This window comes from Rhinatrema bivittatum, chromosome 7, assembly GCF_901001135.1.
Source record: "Rhinatrema bivittatum chromosome 7, aRhiBiv1.1, whole genome shotgun sequence".
Taxonomy (NCBI): domain Eukaryota; kingdom Metazoa; phylum Chordata; class Amphibia; order Gymnophiona; family Rhinatrematidae; genus Rhinatrema; species Rhinatrema bivittatum.
Genome location: NC_042621.1, coordinates 260,885,544 through 260,910,089, shown reverse-complemented (window position 1 = coordinate 260,910,089; position 24,546 = coordinate 260,885,544). Strand labels below are relative to the sequence as shown.

Genomic DNA, 24,546 nt, shown 5'->3' with positions numbered 1-24,546 from the left:
GCACACAAATTGAAATCTTGTATATATATCATCATATTGAGTGCACCATATCAATAAATTCACCATCTAAAATGACTTTGTATTCCTTTCCTCTATAGCCTGCCATTGACTCTGGTGATGTTTCTCCTGCAATTCCTCCTGACCCATACTCTCTTCCTCATCCTCATTTTCATCCTGATTACCCTGCAGTCTCTCTGGAGGAGGCAGGCCCCTCGTTTTAGCCAAGTTATGTAACATACAGCAGACTAGAAAGATTTTACAGACTTTAGTTGGATTGTAGAGAAGTATTACCCTAGATCTGTCTAAACAGTGGCAACATGTTTTGAGGAGGCCAAACGTCCTCTCAGTGAATGCCAGTTGACCCTGTTGTAGGGAACATGAGCCAGGTTTTGAGTAAATTATCCTCTATTACCTGTAGGAGAGAAGGGCAGTGAGGTAGTTCACAGGGCAGGGTTAGCGCTGTCCTTCTGAGCCAAAGCAGTCAGACCACCTAGATACGAGGGAGACAATAAGAAGAGGTTAGTTGGTGTGTTGTGGTACAGATAAGTGCATTTCTGTCTAGAAACCAGCCTCCAGTGATGTGTCCTTTCTGGAAGCGGTCATGAATTCCTGACTGTGAAAGGTTATAGGCATTGTGAAAGGATCCCAGAAAGCTGAGCATGACATCCAGGTTGATGCCCTTGGTGTCGTAAATCAGCTGCATATTGAGGGAGTTTGAAGCCCTTGTGGTTATGGAATGTGGCCTCATCTCCCCCTGGTGCTCTTATAGAAATGTGAATATAATCGATAGCCTCCAAGACAGGGGCAACATGCTATTTGATAGAAATCAGTCATTATTTGATGATGTTAGTGTCTTCTCTGAGGGAAAGATATATATATTGGCATATTTTCCTGAGCAAGGCAAATATGACCTAATCTATACACATAGAGGAGGCAGTCTGGCTGATTCTAGATGTGACTCCACGAGGTGTCTGGAAGGTGCTGGTGGTGAAAAATGCCAGGGCAATAATGACATTGACGTGTACTGGCAAGACGTGGTTTCTTCAAGTGATTGGCTGCAGGTCCTACTCTAACTTCAGATACAGTGTGGTTTCCTTGTTGAACCTGAACCTGTGCATGACTTGCTTCTTGGACAGATCCAAAAACTGTGTCCTAGTCCTGCATACTCTTTTTAAGGGGTACTCCTCCTCCTCCACCTTTGTTCTCTTTTCCTCCTCAGCCTTTGTGACCTGGGTATTCATAGGCAACTCGAGTCGTATTGAAAAGAGACTCTCCACCACTGACTCACACTCCCCAGTATGTCCCACCCCCTTTATAGCCATGTATGTCCCATTTCACCCCAATCTGTCTTAGTAATCCCAAGTATAAAACTTTTGTCCCAGTTAACATCCACTATTGCCCAGTCTATCCCAGGTACACTTACATCCGCTCAATTTTATGACCCTGTCTATGCAAAGTAACTCCTTTCCATCCCGTGTCACCCTGTCTATCCCTATGACAACCCCCCCCCCCCCATATGACCCAGGTTTGTCCCAATTTGACCCCAGTAGGTCCCTATCTGTCGCAGGTACAATCGCTCCCACTCCTAGCCTGCTCCTTTGTCCACTCATCCGGTGAAGCCAACCCACTAAACGCCAGTTCCAAAATCAAAATGAAACCGGCATTTGTGTGCGTAAATGAGCAGTAGTAAATGAATATGCATAAGCTGGATGACCTTCATGTGTATGTCACTATAAAATACTTTGTTTCATGCATACATTTGAACCCCACCCTGAAATGCTCCCAACACGTCCTTTTTTTGCATGTGTACTTTTGCTCGCGCACACACATATATATATATGAGACCCCTTTTTTAAATATGCATCACGCACATATGGCCTTTTCTACACAAGTAAGCCTTTGAGAATTCACCTGTTAGGTTCAGAGTCAGGTGTAAGGGCATCCAGTGAGGCAATGGGCAATTGCACTTATGATGGAGGCCACATAGGAGATTGTATTGCTGTTAGAAAATGGGATCATATGTTTGTTTTTTTAAATCTTTATTTCATTTACTATTTCAGCTGAGAAGTCCAACTGAGTTCTTCTCTCAGACCTTGCCCTCTGGTACTCACAACTGCTTGGCTAGGAGAAACATTTCATTTTCTAATGCATTAGAGTGCTTGTGTCAGCCAATCAGTTGCAAGGGCATGGTCTGACAGTAGAGGCCAGCTGAAACTTCACAGCAGAACTCGTAGTTTAGAGAGAGCATAAGATTTGCCATTCTAAGTTAGACCAAAAGTCCATCAAGCCCAGTTTCCTGTTTCAGCAGTGGCCAATCTGTTACGATTCTGCTTGTGAGAACTAGCCCACAAGCAGCCTCTCACCTCGTTCTTGGCCTGCCAGCCTTGATGCCATCTATTGTCCCCACGGTCCGGAGACTGCCCACAGTTTGCTCCTGCACGGCGGGCCTTGCTGCTGTGCCTCCATGCGGCCTGGAGACCGCCCACGCCTTCCTTCTCGCAGGGTGGGCCATGCCACCATGCTCCATGGCAGGAGCCATCGCCATCTTTCCTTCACCTCGCGGCCAGGAGGCTGCAGACACCATTTCCTTGCAGCCAGGAGCCCGCCGACGCTGAGTCCTGCACGGCGGGGTGCCATTCCTGTTCTTCTCACCTTCTCGCAGCAGGGAGTGCCGCCTCCAGCTTCCTCTTCACAGCTAGGCCGCTGTCGGTGCCTCATGCGGCTGGAGCCACCCTCAGTCCTCCTCCTGTGTGACAGGAAGCCGCCTTTACAGCTGAGCCTTGCTTCTTGGCCTAGTGCCGTTTCAGCTACTTCTTCTGCAGCATGGCTGCTCCCCAGGGTCCTACCTCATTAGGCGTTAAGCCGCGCCTCCTCTTTGGATTTAAAGGGCCAGTCCTCCTGTCTCCTCCTCGTGATGTCATCAAGGTGGTTCTTCTTCAGCCCTACAAAAGGGCTCAGCCTTCAGTTCCTCTTCACCTTCGCAAGGAGTCAGTCATGGAGTCGGACTGCTCCTGGATCCTCCATTCCAGCTCTTCAGTCCAGGAGTTTCTGACGTCCAGCTCCGCTTCTTCAAGGCACTCTGTTCTTCTTGGGAATTCCCTTATCTTCATTTGTGGTTCCTGATCCTTCGTCTCATTTTCGTTCCATGTTTGGTCTCTCACCAGATCCTAAGTCCTTCTCTTCAGATGTCTTCGTCGTCCGACCCTCCTAATGTCCTCACCTTCAGATCCTCCTAAAGTCTTGCCTTCTGATGTCCTGTCCTTCCTGAAGTCCTTCATCCTGTTGTTCTACCTCTTGGAGCCTCCTTGATGCCCTTGGCTGGATGACCTGGGGGTCCGAAGTCCAGATGTCTTGTTCTTCAGTTCACTTGGCACCTCCTGGATGCTCTTGACTGAGTGTCTTGGGGGTTGAAGTCCAGATGTCCTGACGTGCCTGATATCTTCGTGTCAAGTTATCTTCGTCTTCAAATCCTTTGTCTCCATCCTCAGTCCTTTTCGCTGTCAAGTGTTCAGACTTTTTTGGCTCCTACATCAAGGAGCCTTCAGACTCTTTGGCTCCCTCGTCAGGGTAGCCTTCCTCTCAGATATCCTGGTTCCGGACTTTACCTCCTAGTGAACCGTCCTCTTCAACTTCGTTTGACCTTCTGATTCGTTCTCCGCATTGGGTCTGAAGCCGTCTCTTCTTCAGGTTGGCCGCGCCAATTACGCTGGGTCCCCGAAGCCTCAGTCCAGGATGAATGCTGCTACGAGTCATGGCCGGATACCTTCATACTGAGTTTTTAACTCTTCTGTCATCTTTTCATTCAGCAAGTGTCTTCATCAGTGTCCCTGACGTTCTTCTCTTCAGCCTTGCCTTATCCTCATCCAGTATTGTCTGACATTGTCTTCAAGTATTGTCTGATCATCGTCTTCAGTCTTCAAGTCTCATCTTGTTCCAGCTCCATCGCCTGCCCTCAACCTCTGTCTGTCCTGGTGCATTTGCCGTTCCCATACAGCAGGTCCAAAAGGGCTATCGAGTGGCTGGAGGGCTACCCCAGAGACCAGCATTGCATTGTTGGGTCTCTACTGATGCGTCAGGTTCGGCGGAGGTGGAAGTCCCTGATCTTCTGCCTGTCCGCCTATGCTGGGATTCGTCTCACCTGCCTCAGCACTTCTAAGGAGCTCCTCTCTGCAGTCACGTCATGGTCCAAGGGCATACCTCTCTCCCTGAAAGCGGGATCGCTCCCTAGCACTCCTGCAACACAATCCAGGTCACAGGTTATATGGCAGGATCCCAAAAGGTGGATAGATTCCAGGCTGCTTATCACAGGGATAGGCAGTAGATTTCCCCAAGTCCACCTTGATAAAAATGTATGGACTTTCCCTCCAGAACTTGTCCAAACCTTTTTTTAAACCCAGCTACACTAACAGCCTTTACCACATCCTCTGGCAACAAATTCCAAAGGTCAATTATGTGTTCAGTAAGAAAATATTTTCTCCTATTTGTTTTAAATGTACTACTTAGTAACTTCATTGCTTGTCCCCTCGTTTTTTTTAACTTTTTGAAAGAGTAAACCGATTTACATTTACCCATTCCACTCCAATCATTGTATAGTGCTCTATCATAACTCCACTCAGTTGTCTCTTCTCCAAACTAAAGAGCCCTAACCTCTTTAGCCTTTCCTCATAGGGAAATCGTTCCATCCCATTTTTCATTTTGGTCGCCCTTCTATGTACCTTTTTTGAGATGTGGTGACCAGAATTGCACATAATATTCAAGGTGTAAAATGAATTAAGGTCTTAATTTAATTCCATTTTCTAACAGTGTAGTCCCCTGATAAAAGACTCTGTTGCCTGAGTGATGACTTCTGATAGGCACACTTTTCTCTAACTCTGGACATCCATCTTTATAGAAAATTTATTAATAAGTGCTGGCATGAGATATAAGTACTCTTTATTGTGCTGAAGACCACAGAGGCCAATGTATGTGGTGGTGTTTTTTGTTTGCATTAATAATTGCGTAGGAACACATCCATGACGAGTAACTTCTAGTCCCTTCATTAACACAATTAACCTAACTTGGTAGACCTGAACCGAGTAGGCACACACTATATTAGCATTTCATGCCTAGCTTGGCGCACAGCCCTATACTAAGTTGTGTTTCATTAGAGAGCAAAAGGGCTGACGTGTTCCTTCACATCCCTAGGGGAAGCGGGGTGGTCAGGCTAGCAGCATATCACAAAAAGTCTCACGCTTGGAGCTGAAATGCTGCGATATCAAATCAGGGAATGAAGTCTTGATCAAAAAGCAGAGTATCAAGAAGCAGGTGGGGGAAGGGCAGAGGAAGAAAGGCTGCACAGGGCCACAGCCATTGGTGGCTTAACATGGAGAGAAACATTTTCAACTACATTAAGTGCCTTTTAAAGCTCTTACGATGGAAAAAGAACTTAGACCAGGAGATTGCAATAGTAAGACATGCTAAGCTTCTTCCGGAACCGGGAAAGTTAAGGATGTGTTGTGCATACAGGAAGCCTACACGTTCTCTGATCTGGTGAGCTGCGGGATGTCTGTAAGATTGATGCGTCTTTTGTTGCCATTAAAGCAGATTGTAATGGTCTCAGATGCCTGTTCATGTAATCTGAACTACACTATCACACTGTCGGAGTGCAACCATCTCATGCACCGCTCATGACATCACTGCTGGATCTTGCCATTGATTTTCAATAGCTTTCACTCACTCAAAAACGTCATAAATCAGCATGTAGCACTTTGTTCCTTTCAAAGACCAAACTACGATTTTAAATAGTATTGGGTGGCTGTAGGAGAGAGAAAGCAGTTAACTGTATATTTAGAGAAAATATAAGGTAGTCCTTCCTTAAGAAGAGAGCCCTCGATTCTGTGAAATTTAGAGGATAGAAAAAAAATATGCACAGAATTAACTATGGGCAGGAGAGAGTTAAAAAAAAAAAAACCCTGAGCTTGCCCCAATATAGCTACTGCAGGATGAATAGCGCCATGAATTTTGCAGATCCGAGCCCAGAGTGTAAGGGTAAGATGATATACCAAATGCCGGGTGTTCAAAGGAAGCGTGAGGGTAAAGGTTGGTTACCTGAGTGAGTAGGTAGTTCAAAATATCTGTTTTGTTACTCCAGATACTTGGAAGATATTAATGCTAGGGCCAGTTTAGAAAGTTCTGTAGCCAATATGTGCTGGACCTCTGCCTGTTGCAATTACAAGCCAATTAAGTTATACAAGACTTGGCCAGTGGTTCCTTATTCTGTGCCTGCTAATGTTCACTTAAGCTCAATTGTAGCATGTAATCTGTATGTGCACTATTTCCCTAATACCCAAAGCTGCTTCTCCTGCTCCTCCTCAGACTCTTAATTGCCAATGGGCAGAAATCTGGAGCTTTGGTAACCCTGGCTAAATTCCATGAACTCGGCGTTTTTAAATGAGAGTGCAATACTTCCATCTCATTTCGTTTCAATTCCATTTAATGCACAAAAACCTGCGCGCAGGAGGGGAAGCGGTGTCAAAGAGAAAGCTAGACACGTGATAGGGGGCCTCTGTGCAGATGTTCTGACGTTCAGCACATGCACCCCACTCTGCCAGCCGACATCAACACCGTTTATTTTGCAATGAGGAAAAGGAGTTGCCCCTTCCCTTTGATACTCTTAGCTGTCATGGGTGTGTGTGTAGTGTGTATAAGGGTGCGCACAGGTGGTGCACGTGATGTGTAGGACTGTTTACATGGTTCTGGGTTTTGTACGGATTTGTGCACAAGAACAGAGGGAAGATGCAAACGCATGCTGGTGTACATGGTTTGTGCATTTGTGTGCATGGATGGGAGCACGCGGTGATCAGGGAGAGAAGCCTGGGAAGCTCCTTTCCCCATTGCTTAGAATTTTACTAATATCGTTACTGCTGTGGACAATTTGACTGCTGCTGTCCATCATTGTTATGGGAGTTGCATCTCTTTTGAATTATATGGGTGGTATGTGGGTATTTTTATGCGGGTAAAGATAACAAGGTTTGAAAAATCCTGACACCCCCCCCCCCTCCCCCCAATATCCAGAGCAGGTAGGCGCGGGCCGTGCACAGTGCTCAAGCTCTGAGCTGCAGCATCAAAGCGGCGGGGAGAGATGGGGAGTGGGAAAGGACGGGCGGGGATTGCATTTTAAAATCCCCGCATGCACTTTGTACTTTCACGCGTGGATTTTGCACCCAGCTTCAAAGTAGCAAAAGTGCCTGCGTTATTCCCCTCGCCAGCCCAGATTTTGAAAGGGAGACTCCGCAAGAAGGTACAGTGCACCCATAGGCCTGAGAGCCCACAGGCTGTTTAGAAATTGCCCCCATTGTTACTAACCCTCCCCTTGTCACTTTGCAGTGTTTCTGGTGCTGGATGTCCTTGTATGGCTTTTTTTTTTTTCTTTCATTTTCTCTCCTTGGTGCGATGGACATCTTGGCTGCCTCGGTCTGCAGCTGCTGTGAAGATGTTTACTGGACTGATTATTGTCTGCACTTCAGCTGAAATGCTGGATGATTGTAATGGTTGAGACAAAAACCTCAAATTAATTTTGTATAAACTGATGTGGGTTGCATCTTCTATGCTTAACATCTTCATCTAATAAAAGCCCGAGTGTCAAAAATATGTGATACACATACAGCGATCCTTCTAAACCAATGGTATTCACTCCCAGCCCTCGAGGGACACTAGCAGGTCGGGTTTTCAGGATATCCCTAATGAATATGCATGAGAGAGATTTGCATGCACCTGCCCACCGTTGTGCACAAATCTCTCTCATGCATATTCATTAGAAAGAGATCCTGTGGCCTTCGAGGGCTGGGAATGAATATCACTGTTCTAGACTACGCTAGCAGTGTTGACAATTAAATGTAATACCACGGTTAGATGTTTATCAGTTCAGATTTTCCTGTTTCCACCTCTGGGGCTGCATTCAGAGAGAATTTGTTCCCATTTTGTGGCATGAGGATGAATCTTTATTGAATAAGGCCTATGCTGCATTTTGGAGGCAGGAAAAAGCCAAATTATTATTGTAAGAGGGGGAGTTAGAAATCCAGGAATGGAGTTCCTTGTCATAATCCTGAGGTACAGTGGTTCTCAACCCAGTCCTCGGCCCACGCCTAGCCAGTCAGGTTTTCAGGATCTCCACAATGATGTTGCATGAGGCAGATTTGCATGCACAACCTCCACTGTATGCAAATCCATCTCATGCATATTCATTGTGGAGACTGGCTAAGTGTGTCCCAAAACCTAAGTAGAGGATGCCTGCTGAAGGGTTCTGTTCATCTGGAATCTCTCCGGGCTCTGGAGGGTGAATGTAGAGCTTGCTTTGTGGGGATTGTGGCACTATCAGCTTCGCTATTTCTTGCTTCTGTTCTGTTCACGTTTGGTCTCATTCTTCAGTATCCATGCTTTTGTCTTATAATGCTTTGTTTGATATATTTCAGACTTTGTTAGGAATAAAATACATTTAAATACTGAATTGGTGCCCTGTGAAAGGGTGATGGGATGCACCCTGCACAAAGTTATTAATGTAATATACACGAGGAGGACAGTCCCAGGGAGGACCTATCCTCTGAATATATTGGCAGAGCTGTATTTGTAATTTTATGCTACTTTTTCTAGTTGATTATGAAGTTTTATATAAGTCTTTAATAAGTTGTTTCCCACCATAAGCCTGCACTAGGATAGCGTGTAACAAGTGAGATCAAATGAATACATAAATAAGCAAACCTATGTATAATAATAGATGCCTGAGGCAGAGTGCCAAGCTGACAGGCCACGCCCGGGGAAAGTAATCAATTAAAGCAGCATGAAAGGAGCCAGCTAGGGTTCTGAACCTCAGCAAGGGAGAGAAGTGAAGGCTGTTGGGTCTTGGATCATGTTTCCGAAAATGTCAAGATCAGTTGAAATTGCATTTTTGGACCCAGCAGATTCCTTCTGCCCTTTTGGGCTTCCAGTTCAGTTGGAACCAGGGCTGGTAATGGGCACCATGAGCCTTCGGTCTTCGCGACCCAGTGAAATTTTCCCCTCCCGACATGGGTGCAGGCATTGCCGTGATGGTCCTGGACTGGGGGGGGACGACAAGCACTGGGGTGCTTTCTGGAACCCTGCATTCATGGGCCCTACATCTCGTCACTAGGTGTCGCCCAGACAACAAATGGTTATGACTTCCTCCTCACCAGGGGCCTATAAATGCTGGCTCCGCGGCATCTCAAGTCCCAGTAGACCCAGGAACAGAAAACTAGAGCCGGGTTCTTCCGCCTGGCAATGTGCAGCTGTTGCACGGAGCCAACGGGCTGGCACTTTAAACTTTTAAGTCGTGGTATGTGTATCTGACATGTGCGCGTTCTACTCCATCACCCAGATCGTGAAACCAGCACTGAACATATCGGCTTCTCATGTACAGTTAATAAAGAAAGATGATATTCCCATTAACCAGCCTTGCTTTCCCCTTCATATTTCCCTTCCCCTCCTCGCCTCTCCCCAGCTTCCTCCGGCGCTTCTGGGTTTCCAGCTCCATCACCGCCTTTCTGGCCTCTGCCCATATTTTCCCCCAATTTTTTAATCTCGGCCGGTAGAAAATATTAATGTAGACTTGTTGGTCCTAGGTTTCTGCAGGACAATAACGTTTATTTTTTCTTGAGATTCCCTGACGATGTTCTTAAATTTCTTAGCTTCGGGAAAGCTGAGTTCTGATACTAACGTCTCCTTTCCAGCCCTGCATGCAAAGCTGCTGCTTCTTTGCCTCCTCAACCGCATCTCACCCTGCATTGATTGTGACTTTCTGATTAGCACCCATCTGCTTTCTCAATCAGACATGATTCGGCAATGTCAAGCAGGAAATATCCATGCACGCAGTCCTTGATTTAGTAAGATTCAAGTAAGGACCAAAAGGATATTTCCCATATTCAGGTGCTGATGTGGATACAAATATTCATAGAGTTTGAAATGAGGGCAGTAGTAACTTACGCGCACCAGCACGGCAGGCACCGACACAGGCCGCTGTGTTGGGGCACTCGGCCATGCCCCCGGACCGCCCACACGCCCCCGATCCGACACTACGCCTCCGACTGCCCCTTTTTGTGCGTCCCGGGGCCGCCGCCGAGCCTATGCAAAATAGGCTCGGCGCGCGCAGGGGGGGGGGGGTTAAAAGGGTTACACGCGTACCTTATGCGTTTAACCCTATTAAAATCCGGCACAATATTAGAAAAAAAATGTTTGAAATTTTTAGGAAAAATTTGTCGCTATTTATTTTGTGATACATACTTTTAAATTTATAAAAACAAAGAAGGCTCTGAATTTCTTCAAGTTTAAATCATTATGATACATGTCCATTTTGTTGTTTCATTGCAACGCTGTGCTAAAATGATTAATACTAAGTGTCAGTATTATGACCATTAAATTGTGCTATTTGCCAATTCCATCCTCCTGATGAAGCCATTACTGGTTAGGACTTGAAGAACCGTTCTGTGCTATGCTGTACCGCCATCTGGTGCTGTTACCCAGTGCACAGGATCAGCACGGGCAAGTATAGGCTGTTCTGATACAAGATCATTTCCTCACAGCATGCCCAACTCTTTACAAGATCGTTATCACCACCCACCTTCTTAAGGAAGAAAATAACATTTTGTGTTAGCATTTTTTTAATGTTTATCTATAGATTATTATGTATATTTAGTTTGTTTATTAACTTAAAAATATGTATCACAAAATACATGTTTTCCTAAAAGTTTCAAAAACATTTTTCTAATATCATGTATATTTTAAGCAATAGTGTTCCTTCATTTCTGTACACATATATATGTGTGTGTGACCTTGCTAAGTCTGTCTGTTTTGGAGCTGTTTGATGGTGAAGCAAGACCTTGGACTTCTTAATGATCTGTAGTCTTAAATTTCAGGGTCCGGCCAAAACCACTGCTCTCCATTCCAGAGTAGGAACGGCATGCGTGTACTTTCCCTAGTCCCACTAATGACTCCATTTATGGTTCATATAGTTTTTAAGCCTGTGGCAGTAATGCACCTAATTATCAAAATCTGTCTATCTTTAATCAATATACAAAAATATACAAAAAAAATTTAAAATTATCCAATAAATTTAATGAACGAAGTACAATGAAATCACATCTAATAAACATATCATTTTTGCACAAACAGCTGTGAAAACTTGACTATTTTACCTTCATACACTCACAGACACACTCACAACAACAAACTGTCTAATGTATCACAAACAATTCACATATTATACAGATCACAGAGTAATCAAAATTATACATATAATTAACAACACAATGTTTTAGTTCTAATTCATCAAACAATGTATCACTAGTAATCAAGTATATCAGTGTATGTAACAAAGGAGCAGCATGTGTCCCAAGATAGTTAACAAATATTGGGTCCGATGCAATAAAGTCGCGTAGAAAGCAGGTGCTTGAACGGTCAGCGCCCGCTCTCTTAACACGCCCCAGGAGCCCCCAAGGGGGGCACCATGCAATATTTAAATTAGGGGGTCACATTAGCAAGGAGCCGCTAGGTTTGCGCAACCCTAGCGCATCCTTGCTAACGCGAACCCAGTCGGTTTTCCTTACCGTCGGACGGCCATCACGAAAACCAACGCCGATAGACCCGGCATCGGTTTTCCTTACCAGCAGATGGCAGTTACAAAAATTGACGCCGGGTTTATCGGCGTCGGTTTTTGTGACTCAGCTGTCCACCGGTAGAAAACAGACGTTGATAAACTCGGCGTCTGTTTTCGTGATGGGTCCGACTGTCAATTTTTTTTTTTTTACTTTTGTTTCTTTTATTTTTAATCCTACTTAATATCACAATGATATTAAAATCACAATGATATTAAGTAGAAGGCAGTACAGAAAAGCAGCTTTTTCTTCTTTTCTGTACTTTTATTTTGATGGGCACAGCTATTAACGCCTGCTCCAGGCAGGCGTTAATAGATGACAGTTAAATGTGCGTCTAAGTCGCACATTTTTTTTTTTTCATTGGGAGTGAATGCCTAATAGCTGTTGCGCCCGTCGGTCACAGACTGCTGCGCCCTCTCTGTCTCACCTCTTTTCTTCTTTCCTCTCCTCTGGGCAAAATGGCTGCCACCGCCTCTCCTCGCCGACTTCTCCGGCGACCCCGGACCGGCATGGGTGATTGCGTTCGCCATTCTTACACTGGGGTCACTTAGGGCATGCTCACGCCATCCTCTCTTTTGAATACATCATGACTGGAACCTCGGGGGTGTTCCCACCGCATGACGTCACTACCTCTGGGTACTTAGCCTCCGATCTCCAATCCAGCTACGAGTTAGCAAGGATTCCGCTCCAGCTAATTTCAACTCCTTCAGAGACTCCGTCTGAATACTTGCTCCTACAAACCCTCTGGGGTTACACTGGCTACACTAGGACATTCTAGGTACCCACTTCTCAGGGCCTTATTCGCTCCCATCTACCCTCCGGGGTTTCGCTGTTCCAGCAAGGACGCTCAAGGCACCCGCTTCTCGGGGGTCTTGCTTTGCTCCTATCTATTCTCCAAGTTTCCCAGCTCATCAGGATCCTAGGTACCCACTCCCCGGGACCTTGCACCCGCCTGCCTCCTCCTGGGCTAACCTGCAGCTACAAAGGACATCTTGGCTCTGGCGCTCCTGGCCTTGCAGCATCTCTACCACCCTCCGTTCTACGGAGGCCATCTCTTCAACAGCTACCAGCCTTCATAAGTACCTTCTCTCTCAGTCTCTCTGCCTTGTCTCACCACAGAATAGATTCTCGGTGTACCCCGCTTCGCGGACCACTACTGGATCTACCATCGCTGACTACGTCATCAGTGACTGGGTTCTCGGCCTACCCCGCTCTGCGGACCACTACCGGACCCTTCACTTCCAGCATCTGGTGAGACCTTCTCTGCACTTGATACAACTCAGTGCCTGGACTGAACTATCATCAGAGACCTACTCCACTAGCTGAGGAATTCAGCCCGCTTCTCGGGTCTTGCCAACTGCTGTATAATAAAGCTTCTATTCTTTCTGTGGTCTTTACTGAGAGTCAGCCTATTGCTGTGTTTTCCCCACGGGGTCCCTTCCCATGGGAGGAGTCATCAACACAGCAACCAAGGGACCCCAAACAAGTCAAACTTACAACAATAGCCTCATTCACATGCATTTGCATGTGATGAGCACTATTAGATTCACTCCACGTTGGATGCGCATTGAATATGCGCTTATCCCTTTATTGCATTAGGGGATTGATTAGCGCCTATTCTACCTGTGTCCGACTGCCGGGTAACAGTGCGTTCGGCTGAGCACACTGTATTGCATCGGCCCCATTGAGGTTGTTGGTTTGCGTCCCGAGCTGATAGTATATGTCCCCAAGCTGATAGTATGCGTCCCAACAAAGAAAAATTCTTTGTTTCACCTCATAGGCTTCTTCAGAGGATATGTGTCAATAACTTGTTGGAAAGGAATATGTATGTATAGCAATCCCAATGTTCAGAACAAACTATTGGGAGGAACTTCCAAACCGACCTGAGGTTATAATGTCTATAACAAATGACATGAAAACAAAACGATTTCATTAAGGGCTGCCGTTTTCATAGTAATTGATGTAATGAAAATATTACCTAGCCTTCAATGTCAACCCAACAAATACAGACACTCGCACACTCCAGACAGGCAGGCTACACATCACAGATAAATGGTTAGAGGTGGAACATTAAAAAAAAAACAAAAAACCTCAGGTGCTAGCCAAAGTTTTTATGAACTGGGAAATACTCCAACTCTGACACACTTCAGGACAATGCACCAGTACTGTAACACAATCCACAGCACCAAAAACAAATCACAGTCTCTTTTTACTCTCCTTCCCAACACAGGTCTGCTCCTTGGGATGGGTACCCACTCCACCCTGGGCCCTCCCTAGCACCTGTTTGGTAGCAGAAATCCTTCCCTTAAGGGTTCCTTTTTTGGCCTGTCTCTCTTGAGTCTCTGGCTGATTGTAACTGAATCAGATTTTGACTCTGGTGAGCTTTCCCAGGCAGGATACCTCTCCTCTGGTACCTCCCAGTACACCCATCCATAGCTCCTAGGAAAATCTCGTCCCCAACTCTCAGGAGATCTATTCTTCCTCAGGACTCCAAGCTTTAAATCTGGCAGACTTTCCCAAGCAGGATGCCTCTCCTCCAGTACCTCCCAGTACACCCATCCATAGCTCCTAGGAAAATCTTTCTCCACAGGATTCCTGTTGCTCTTCTGGACCTTTTCCTTTTCACTCTCTCTTGTTTTCCAGTAACTCCTATCTTAGAATCTGTCTTCTCAATAATCCTCTGAGCCTGCTTTGTGAATGGACAGGTCCCATAGTTCCCCTCTGTGAAAAGACAGCTCCAATACCACCAGGACTCCAGATCTTGGAATCCTCTCATGCATCTCATGGGTGCAGGAGTCTTATACCCTCACATCACCCCTCCCAATGGGGAGTGGTGCTCCTTCTTAGCACAATGACATCACATGAAGGCAAAGTCTAATGAGATCTCTGTCACTCTGAGGGCACTTAGACCAGCTGAAGCCACTGAATGCATGTTTCTAGGGGCAGAAAATGGGTATCCCCTAAATAATATTGTTCTACAGTGTCAGAAACAGAAAATTTAGGACTATTTAGTTGTTTGAGTATTGCTGTGCCGGGCTCCCTCAGAACTTAATAGATATATCTAATTAAGGTAATATATAAATACTCTTCAGCCTTTTGAGTATTTAATTATCGGAACTGGATTCCCCTGCCCTCTATTTTCTGCAGTTTCACTTTTATGTTTGCAAAATAATGTAAAATAAAAATTTGTGGAATTCCCCTGATTCTCCTTTTGCACACACTATAATCAAATTATTTAGCAAACTAAATAAGCTTATGTGTCCATGAGGTATAAAAGAACCTTTTTTTATATTTTCATCTGTCAGACTCAGAATGGATGGAAGAATGAACAGACTTTTTTCATCTCTTAGAACTGTAATGAAAGACTGCATTAAAAAGAGAAAGCAGGAAAAAGATCAGAATTATTAATGTGCCTAATAAACTTAGAAGAACCTAGACTATATCAAAGTTCATCAGTGACAAATTAGATCCTTCCTTCTGCTCAGATATCTCCTTCTGAAGAAACACCTTGGCATCATCCTAGTCAGCAAAATGATTCATAATATTTTCATTGACCACCTGTTACTTGGGAAGAAATACTACTGAAATCTCAAAACCCAAGCTTTGACATCTGGCTGATTGAGAAATGTCAACGAGTAGTGGTAAATGGCACCTCTTCTGAAGAAAGTCGAGTGATAAGTGGAGTTCCTCAGGGATCTGTTCTGGGACCAGTTCTGTTCAATATCTTTGTGAGAGATATTATAGAGGGTTGAAAGTAAAATGTCTTTTTGCAGATGACACTAAGATCTGCAACAGAGCGGATACACATGAAGGACTGGAAAGAATGAAAAGTGACTTAGAAAAACTGGAGAAGTGATTGAAGGTTTGGCATTTGGGATTCAATGCCAAGAAGTGCATCTGGGGCACAGCAATCCAAAGGTGTTGTATGTGTGGAGGGAAAGTGGGAGAGAGACTTCGAGGTGATAGTGTCTAATGATCTGAAGGTGGCAAAGCAATGTGACAAGGTGGTGGCTAAGGCCAGATGGATGCTGGGCTACATGTAAAGAGGCATAACCAGAAATAAAAAGGAGGTGATAATGCCACTATACAGATCCTTGGTGAGGCTTCACCCAGAATGCCGTGTTCAGTTCTGAAGACATCACTTCAAAAAGAATACGGACAGTGGAAACAATCCAGAGAAAGGTGACCAAAATAGTGTGAGGTCTGTACAGAACGCCATATGAGATGAGACTGGAGGACCTTAATATGTATACCCTGGAAGAGAGAAGAAACAGGAGAGATATGATGCAGATCTTCAAATATCTTGAAAGGAATTAATGATGTGCAAAAATCAATTTTTTCTGATGGAAAGGAAGCTACAAAACTGGAGTTCATGATATGAAACTCCAAGAGGGAAGACTCAAAAAACAATATCAGGAAATATTTATTTAAGGAAGGGGTAGTGAATACAGGGAATGTCCTCCCAGAAGAGGTGGTGAAGATGAGAACAGTAATGGAATTCAGAAGGGTGTGGGACAAACACAGATGATCCCTGCTGGCTAGAGAATGGAAAATAACAAATGGGATAGCTTTACTATTACCCTAAAGCTTACATCTCTGCTTATGAGTAGCCTGCATGGAGCAGCACTTGCTATTACCCTTAACAAATAGAAGACTTGTGGATAGTCTGCATGGAACAGCAATTGCTGATACCCTTAAGAGAAGGCTTAGAAATAGCCTTCATGGAGTGGCAGTTGCTGCTACCCTTAAATGCTTAGGGGTAGGCTGTACCGAGCAACACATAGTGCTACTCTTAACAGAACACTTGGGAATAACTTGCATGGAGCAGCAGTTGCTATTACCCTTAATAGAAGGTTTGGGGATGCCTGCATGGAGCAGCAGTTGCTATTACCCTTAATAGAAGGTTTGGGGATGTCTGCATGGAGCAGCAGTTGCTATTACTCTTAATAGAAGGTTTGGGGATAGACTGCATGGAGTGGCAGTTGCTATTACCCTTAATAGAAGGTTTGGGGATGCCTGCATGGAGCAGCAGTTGCTATTACTCTTAATAGAAGGTTTGGGGATAGACTGCATGGAGTGGCAGTTGCTATTACTCTTAATAGAAGGTTTGGGATAGCCTGCATGGAGCAGCAGATGTTATTACTCTTAATAGAAGGTTTGGGGATGCCTGCATGGAGCAGCAGTTGCTATTACTCTTAATAGAAGGTTTGGGGATAGCCTGCATGGAGCGGCAGTTACTATTACTCTTAGTAGAAGGTTTGGGGATAGCCTGCATGGAGCGGCAGTTACTATTCCTCTTAATAGAAGGTTTGGGGATGCCTGCATGGAGCAGCAGATGCTATTACTCTTAATAGAAGGTTTGGGGATGCCTGCATGGAGCAGCAGATGCTATTACTCTTAATAGAAGGTTTGGGGATGCCTGCATGGAGCAGCAGTTGCTATTACTCTTAATAGAAGGTTTGGGGATGCCTGCATGGAGCAGCAGATGCTATTACTCTTAATAGAAGGTTTGGGGATAGCCTGCATGGAGAGGCAGATGCTATTCCTCTTAATAGAAGGTTTGGGGATGCCTGCATGGAGCAGCAGTTGCTGTTACCCTTAATAGAAGGCTTGGTGGGGGGTTAGCCTGCATGAAGTGGTATCCTTAAAAAATAAAAAAAATTGCTGGTCAGACTAGATAGACCATTTTGGTCTTTATCTGCAGTCATTTGTTACTGATATTCCTGACAAAGCGAGATAAACTTCTTATGACATGTCCGGGTTGCTGCTGAAATAGCTTGCCGAAGGTGCAAACCGAAAGTGAAAACCCTTTGGCATGCTCCTTTGCAGGCTGTACTGTGGGCAAGTTTGCTGAACCCTTTGTATAGCCTGGTGTTGGCAGATACTTGCAAATAGAAGCTTGGAATGTTTTTCATGAATTTCTTTCTTTTTGGTAATTCATGCTACTTTGTTCACTGAAAATATGCAGGAAGCTGCAGAGGATAAAATGCAGGAAGCTGGACTGTTAGTGTGCTGTCAGTTTTTTCTTTTAAATATTGCAGTGTTGAGTACCATGTGTTTATATTTACTCTGTGTGGGAGAATTTGCTGTATTGCTTACTCTGGGATAAAGATCCTCATGTCTTTAGGGCTTCAGATTGCAGCAGCCTCAGTTATTGTAAGGAGGAGGAAGGAATATCCTGTGAAGAGAGATCACCTGAGGTATTTACATTACATCCCAGTGGCACTGGTTTATAGGCCACACAGTCCTTGTATGCCATCGTGTTTCTATGTATTTCCATGAAATATAGCGGAACAGAGCCAGGGTGTGAAATCAAGTTATTGAATGCCAGGTCAATCCACAGTGAAGAACATACAGTATTGCCAATTCCCTGTACGTACTAGGATCAGTCCAGACGGTGGGTTATGTCCCCCGTCCAGCAGATGGAGTCAGAGCAAACTTCGGAGAGTGCAGGCATATAAGCCGGTGCACCCCTCCTGTACTCTCAGTATCTCTCTGACTCCAGCAGATGTGAGGAGGGGAACTCTTGGTTCCCTCTACTGAGTGACTTGTCACTTGTTTTGTTTCTTATTATTCTATCTTTCCGGTGGATCAAGTTATTAAATTATATTAGCTTGGAAAAAAAAAAAAAAAAAAAAAGTTTGTGGTGAACCGGCTCGGCTGGCGCCACGTTTTGTTTTTTCTGTCTCAGGCTTGCCATTCGGACTGCCTCTTCCTTCCTTTCCCCCTCCGTTTAGCTTCCTATCCCGGAGGGGCATAGGGTAAGTGTTTTGGGGGGGAGTTGTTTGTATTTTTTGCCTTTCTAGCTTGCTTTGGCGTTCTCCGTCGGTGGATGCTGGTGGAGCCAGCCTCTCCCCTCACCTCAGTCGCGGTCTTTTGCCCTCTCCCCGCGGTCCCGCGACGTCACATTCCCCGGGACCGCAGGCGGCACGGACGTTTCATTCCCCTGCCGTCCCCAGGGTTGTTGGGCTGATTAGAGCTGAGCTCGGGCGCGGACGGCCCGCTCCTCCCGCGGCGAATTCTCCGGCGTTGCTGCCTCGTGGTGCATTGGCCCCCCCCCTCCCCGGACGCTCGCGATGCAGCGCGTCCGTTGTTCAGCCTGTGGCGGCCCGGGACAAGCCGCATCGAGGGACGGTCTCTGCGGCAGGTGCCTTCCCGGAGGGGAGGCTAGCACCGCTCTCCTGACCACTTCCCCACCGCGAGCCGAGCGCCGCGGGCCTCGGGGGCTGGGCCCGCCCCCGTCGTTGGCGGGAGCGGCGGCCATCTTGGAGTTGGAAAGTTGCATGGGCTCTGACGTAGAAGAAACCTCGGGGGAATTTTTACCTCTGGCGCCCCCGAGCCTGGATCCGGGGCCTCTTCCCTCCTCCTCCGGGCTTTCCAAGGACCCCCTTCCCACCCCATCAGCAGGCCCATCGGGTTTCTCGGCGGATTTTGTGGTGCTCATGCACCAAGCGTATCTACACAGCCTGAATCCGCAGGGGGTCTCGGTTCCCACTCCTCCTCCCGCTAAAGCCCCAAGGCTGGCAGGTGTGTCGGTGGCAGGCTTAGGGGCCGGGGGAGGCAACCCCAGGGCCCCCCTGAGTACGCCTGCGCCCCTACCGGGGCTGGGGGGCGACCCGGCGTCGCAGACGGACGACGAGACTCTCTCAGCACATCTGGAATGCGACGACCCACGGGTCCTGCGGATCTTCCGTAAGGAGGAATTGACGGATCTCATTCCTCACGTGCTCCAGGAATTGGACCTGGACCCCCCAGTCGAGCCCCCGGGGCCTCCGGCGCCTTCCGTGGCCTCCGCTACATCCAAGGGTGACCCTGTCTTAGCGGGTCTCCGTCCCATGGCGCGGACGTTTCCGATTCATGATTCCTTCCTACACCTCCTCGTGAGGGAGTGGAATAACCCGGAGGCGTCCCTTCGGGTTAGCAGGGCCATGGATAAGCTCTATCCTCTCCCGAGCGATTTTCTGGATCTTCTGAAGGTCCCTAAGGTCGACTCAGCGGTTTCCGCCGTCACGAAAAGCACCACGATTCCGGTCACGGGAGGCACTGCCCTCCGGGATATCCAGGACAGGAAGCTGGAGGTCGCCCTCAAGAAGATCTACGAGGTCTCTGCGCTGGGAGTCCGCGCGGCCATATGTGGTTCCCTTACCCAGAGAGCCGGTCTGCGATGGGTCCAACAGCTCCTCACTTCCCAGCAGTTGCCACCGGACGAGGCAGCTCAAGCTGACAGACTGGAGGCGGTGATCGCTTACGGAGCGGACACGTTACATGACTTGCTGCGGGTCCTGGCGAGGACCATGGCGTCGGCAGTGTCCGCCAGGCGCCTCCTGTGGCTCCGGAACTGGGCTGCGGACGCTTCCTCCAAGTCTAGCCTGGGTGCCCTGCCCTTTAAAGGCAGGTTCCTCTTCGGGGAGGACTTAGATCAGATTATCAAGACCCTGGGAGAGAACTCGGTCCACAAGCTCCCAGAGGACCGTCGCCGGTCCTTTCGTCCGTCCACGGGGACTCCTAGGAACAGGTACCGCGCTCAGAGGCGCTACAGGGGTTCCAGACAGCAGGGCCCGAGGACCCCGTCAAACCGGTCGCAGTCGTGGACTCGGCCCTTTCGTGGCCGCAGACCCTCCAGGGACTCCTCAGCTCAGGGAGCCCCCGGCAAGTCAACACAATGATGCCAGGCTGGCCCTCTCCTCGCTACCCCGGATTGGGGGGCGCATTGCTCTGTTTTACGAGGAGTGGGCCAACATCACCACGGATCGCTGGGTCCTCGACATCCTAAGGCACGGTTACGCGTTGGAATTTGTCCGGTCTCCCAGGGACAGGTTCCTCTTTTCTCCCTGCGGGTCCAGCATCAAGCGGCTGGGGATACAGCAGACGCTGGACCGCCTCCTGGACTTGGGAGCCATTGCGCCCGTCCCCTCAGGAGAGGTGGGCTCGGGACATTATTCAATTTACTTCGTGGTTCCAAAAAAGGACGGATCCTTTCGCCCTATTCTGGATCTCAAGGAGGTCAACAAGACGCTTCGGATCTCCAGGTTTCGTATGGAGACGCTCCGCTCCGTCATCGCGGCGGTTCATCAGGGGGAGTTCCTAGCCTCCCTCGATCTCACGGAAGCTTATCTGCATATTCCGATCCGCCCGGACCATTGGAGGTACCTTCGTTTCAAGATCTTGGGTCAACACTTTCAGTTCCAGGCGCTGCCCTTCGGTCTGGCGACCGCGCCCAGGACCTTTACCAAGGTTATGGTAGTGGTGGCAGCTGCGCTGAGGAGGGAAGGCATTCTTGTACACCCTTATTTGGACGACTGGCTCATCAGAGCGAAGTCATTGCCGCAAGGGCGGGCGGCAGTCGACAGAGTTGTGTCCTTCCTACAGTCCCTTGGCTGGGTGGTGAACTTCAACAAGAGCAGTCTCCTACCGTCCCAACGGTTGGACTTCCTGGGGGCGCGCTTCGACACGGCACAGGGCAAGGTCTTCCTGCGGCCGGACAAGGCGCAAGCCCTGCGGGAGCTGATCATCAGGTTTTCTGCTCTCCCGGTTCACACGGCGCGGGACTACCTGCAGGTCCTTGGCTCTATGGCGTTCGCAATCAGCCTGGTCCCCTGGGCGTTTGCACACTTGAGGCCCCTGCAAATGTCTCTTCTCTCGAGATGGAAGCCGGTCTCCCAGGACTATCAGGCGATTCTTCCTCTCCCTCCGACCGCCAGGGCCAGCTTGCGATGGTGGCTGGATCCCAGGAACCTATCCCAAGGATGTCCCCTGGAGCCGCCGGACTGGATTGTGGTCACCACCGATGCCAGCCTGTCCGGCTGGGGGGCGGTGTGTCTCCAGAGCTCGGCGCAGGGGCTGTGGACGAAAGAACAGGCGGCCTGGCCAATCAACCGCCTGGAGACCCGGGCGGTCCGGTTGGCTCTCGTGCAATTCCTGCCCATGATCAGAGGACGGGCGGTCCGAGTCCTCTCGGACAATGCGACGACGGTGGCTTACATCAACCGGCAAGGGGGCACCAGGAGCAGACTGGTGGCGCTGGAAGCGACGCGTCTGATGGATTGGGCGGAACGTTTCCTGGACCGTCTGGAAGCCTCCCACATCGCCGGGGTGGACAACATCCAGGCGGATTATCTGAGTCGTCAGGTGTTGGATCCGGGAGAGTGGTCCCTCTCCGACGAGGCGATGGCTCTCATTGCCAGACGCTGGGGGACGCCCGCGTTGGATCTCATGGCATCAGCGGTCAACGCGAAAGCCTTTCGGTTCTTCAGCCGTCGGCGGGAGCGCGGCGCGGAGGGCGTCGACGCCCTGGCCCTTCCCTGGCCCCCTCGGCTGTTGCTCTACGTTTTTCCCCCCTGGCCCCTCGTGGGCAAGGTGCTAAGGAGAATAGAAAAACACGTCGGTCGGGTCATCTTAGTGGCTCCGGAGTGGCCGCGGCGCCCGTGGTTCGCGGATCTCCTTCGTCTGGCGGTGGGCGAACCCCTTCGTCTCTCGCACCTGCCACGTCTGCTCCGCCAGGGCCCGGTATTTTCGGAGCAGGCGGAACACTTCTGTCTTGCGGCGTGGCTTATGAGAGGAGGGGCCTCTTGCGCAAAGGATACGCCGGTCCCGTGGTAGATACGCTCCTCCAGGCGCGGAAGACCTCCACTTCGGTCGCTTATGTGCGGGTATGGAAGGTCTTTGAGGTCTGGTGCTCGGCGCGGGGGGCTCTCGCGACTGCAGTATCCCGTCATCAAGTGCTGGCGTTCCTGCAGGAGGGGCTGGAGAAGGGCCTCTCCTATAATTCCCTGAGGGTGCAGGTCTCCGCTCTCGCGTCGCTGGCTCGTGCCGCGGGACGGCCTGGTCTGTCGGCTCATCCGGATATCTCGCGATTCCTCCGGGGAGTGAAGCGCCTACGTCCGCCGGTACGTCCCCTCTGTCCTTCGTGGAATCTCAACCTGGTCTTGCGGGCTCTAGGGGGCCCCCCCTTTGAGCCACAGCGGCAGGCCGCTCTCAAGGACATCACTCTGAAGGCGGTCTTCCTGGTCGCCATCGCTTCGGCGCGGCGTATCTCCGAGCTGCAGGCTCTTTCGTGTCGGGAACCCTTCCTCCGGTTCACGGACTCGGGGGTTCACATCCGGACTGTCCCTTCGTTCCTGCCGAAGGTGGTTTCCTCTTTCCACGTGAACCAGGTAGTGGAGCTGCCAGCCTTCCCGGCGGATGCTCCCCTGTCTCTTCGCCGCCTGGATGTGAAGCGCACCCTTCTCCGTTATTTGGAGGTGACTAACGAGTTCCGGGTCTCCGATCACCTTTTCGTGCTCTGGTCGGGGCCTAGAAAGGGTAGTCAAGCGTCCAAGACTACGATTGCGTGCTGGCTCAAGGAGGCGGTGACTTCGGCGTACATCGGTTCCGGAAAGGATCCCCCGCCGGGTCTCAAGGCTCACTCTCTCCGAGCCCAGGCGGCCTCCTGTGCGGAGTCCCAGCTCGTCTCTGCGCAGGAAATCTGTCGGGCGGCGACCTGGAAGTCTCTCCACACGTTCTCCAGACATTACCGACTCCATGTACAGGTATCTGAGTCGGGTTCTTTTGGGGACAGGGTCCTTCGAGCAGGCTTCCCGGGGACCCACCCGGTTTAGGGAAGCTTTGGTACATCCCACCGTCTGGACTGATCCTAGTACGTACAGGGAAAAGAAAATTACTTCTTACCTGCTAATTTTCGTTCCTGTAGTACTATGGATCAGTCCAGACGCCCTCCCTGGACGTCTCTTGAGATCTAGGAGGGAACCTGCTCGTTCGTCTTTCCTGTCTTCCTATTCTCATGGCTATTCTCCCTTCGGGGATTTCTACCTGTGTGTCTGTGTTTGTCCCTGTTTGGACAGTTCTTATTGCACGTTGCATAGTTCTTCACGGTTTACAGTTGATTGTTCAGGGTTTGCTTGATCCACCTGCCTTGGTCTGTCCAGTATTCTTCCTTGGCTTTGATATTCTCGATACTGAGAGTACAGGAGGGGTGCACCGGCTTATATGCCTGCACTCTCCGAAGTTTGCTCTGACTCCATCTGCTGGACGGGGGACATAACCCACCGTCTGGACTGATCCATAGTACTACAGGAACGAAAATTAGCAGGTAAGAAGTAATTTTCTTATCTAAAACAACAGTTAGTTGTTTTGCTCCATGACCCGATAGCTTGACTATAATTTACAAGTACTACCTATAACTGAGACATGGATTGGAGAAGGAGATACACTTAGGGGTAGATTTTAAAAGGTCGTGCACGAGCGTACATGTGCACGCTACCCGGCGGTACCCGGGGTCACGAGATGAAACTCCAGGGCGGACAACTCAGAACCAACATCCCAGGAAATATTTCTTCACGGAGAGAGTGGTGGATGCCTGGAACGCACTTCCGGAAGAGGTGGTGAGGACGAAAACAGTAAACGAATTAAAAAAGGCATGGGATAAACCCTGTGATCCCTAAAGGCTGGAGGTTGGAAATGAAGAAACGGGTGCTTAGCTTTCCCTCTCTCACGTGGGTGGCTATATCTTCCTGGGATATGTGCTTGGCTTTCCCTCTCTCTCGTGGGTGGCTATAACTTCCTGGGATATGTGCTTGGCTTTCCCTCTCTCACGTGGGTGGCTGTGTCTTCCTGGGATATGTGCTGGCACAGCTTGCGCTGCGGCCTGTAGCAGGGCTTTCTGCCAGATTCTCTGTTTGCTCTTTCCGTTCGAAGCTTGAGGTGCAGGGGAGATTTCTTTCAGTGACTCATTCTCCAGGAGTAATGGCTGTAAGTGGCTTATGATTTTTCTTAGATTTTCTGCCTCTGAGTTTTATGTTACTATAACAGCTACCTGCTCTATGGCTTTTCCTCTCTGTATTAAGTAGATTTCCCTGGATGTGCTAAGTGAAGATGCAGTCTTCTTGGAGATGATTTTAGGTTTATA

General features: G+C 48.6%; 1 protein-coding gene and 1 long non-coding RNA gene across 5 annotated transcripts in view; one reads left to right on the top strand and one right to left on the bottom strand.

Moving 5' to 3' along the window:
* Positions 1 to 24,546, top strand: part of LOC115095861 (zinc finger matrin-type protein 4-like) — a 354,259-nt gene that overhangs the window by 260,778 nt on the left and 68,935 nt on the right. The gene's annotated exons all lie outside the window — the stretch shown is intronic.
* The window catches only part of LOC115095862, a 49,633-nt gene that overhangs the window by 2,194 nt on the left and 22,893 nt on the right, over positions 1 to 24,546 (bottom strand). Inside the window, exon 2 of the long non-coding RNA XR_003857897.1 lies at positions 413 to 490. This is a non-coding gene — a long non-coding RNA (uncharacterized LOC115095862). The remainder of the gene's footprint in view (positions 1 to 412; positions 491 to 24,546) is intronic.